Source organism: Frankliniella occidentalis, unplaced genomic scaffold (assembly GCF_000697945.3).
Source record: "Frankliniella occidentalis isolate FOCC.00 unplaced genomic scaffold, Focc_3.1 Scaffold147, whole genome shotgun sequence".
Lineage (NCBI taxonomy): Eukaryota > Metazoa > Arthropoda > Insecta > Thysanoptera > Thripidae > Frankliniella > Frankliniella occidentalis.
The window spans coordinates 681,090-682,226 of record NW_026267274.1 but is presented as its reverse complement, the minus strand read 5'-3'; the positions used below and the strand labels follow the sequence as shown (position 1 = coordinate 682,226).

The following is a 1,137-nucleotide window of genomic DNA, read 5'->3' as shown; positions in this document are numbered from 1 at the left end:
GCGTTTACTCGGAACGCGCCGGTTATGAGATCGAACTCTGTTGAACGGTCGCGGCGAGATCGGGCTTTGTTGAACGGTCGCTGCGAGATCGGACTTTGTTGAACTGTCGCGGCGAGATCAGACTTTGTTGAACTGTCGCGGCGAGATCAGACTTTGTTGAACTGTCGCGGCGAGATCGTACTTTGTTCTTAGGACCCATCGATTTAGTGTTCGAAGTCACCGATTTTGGAGGTCGGCACCTCAAATGAAAGATTGGACCTAGTAGAGATCCTGTGCAAAGTTTGGGCTCTGTGCGATAACGTCTACCCGATGCGCATACCGATTTTCTGAGCGGGCTCGAAATTGGCGCGTGGCGACCCGCTATCTTGTTGGCTCTGCCGTGCTGACACGGTGGGGTCAGAGGAGACGTCTCGGGTTTAAATTGTGACCATAAGGGTCCTACTTCACATTCGACATGGTGAGTCCGAGATCGCGACTGACCGGGCGTCTGCAGGGCCTCAAACGTCGCGGGCCGCGCGGCTCGCTCCTGGCAGACGAAATTGGCAAAATCAAACTAAATCAACCTAATCAAACTAAATTTAAAACTTTATAAAAACCAAATTGCTAATACCGGTAACAGCAGTAAGGACAGCATACTTCAACCTTATTTCATAAAAAAAAAATTGCGTAACAAGCAATTTAGTATCGAACATCTGGATTCATGCTCCTTTGACTCTTTCAAAAGATTTCTTATAAAAGGTGGGGTGTGCATCAAACCTATATGATGTAAAACTTCAAATAAGTATACCACAAAACAATTTTCAACAGTATTGAAAAAGAGCAAACACATACCTGCAAACAGGAATTAAGGCCCGGAGATGACCCACAAATGCTCAAACCAAAATCCAGGTGAGGCAACCAGGTTCAGGCCGCATTCACATCATTGTCAATGTTGACTTCACAACCATCATCTTCAAATAGAGTCACACTATTGTCAACTAAAGCTTCGTAAACATCATTTTCAAATAAAGTCACCTCAAACACCTCAGACACTTGAGTTTCAGATGTGCCCACTACGGTAACAGAAGTAGGAGAACTTTGATGTTCCTGGTGTTGCAGGTTCCATGCTGCTAACTATGAAGGCAGAGCAGACAGCTG

The 1,137-nt window shown here is 45.8% G+C and overlaps 1 long non-coding RNA gene across 1 annotated transcript; it reads right to left on the bottom strand.

Moving 5' to 3' along the window:
- Positions 1-6: 6 nt before the first annotated feature.
- On the bottom strand, positions 7-890 carry LOC127750174 (uncharacterized). The gene is made up of 3 exons (XR_008011558.1): positions 832-890; positions 611-756; positions 7-526 (listed from the first exon to the last, which is right to left on the bottom strand). It is a non-coding gene; the product is annotated as an uncharacterized LOC127750174 (long non-coding RNA).
- Positions 891-1,137: the final 247 nt, after the last annotated feature.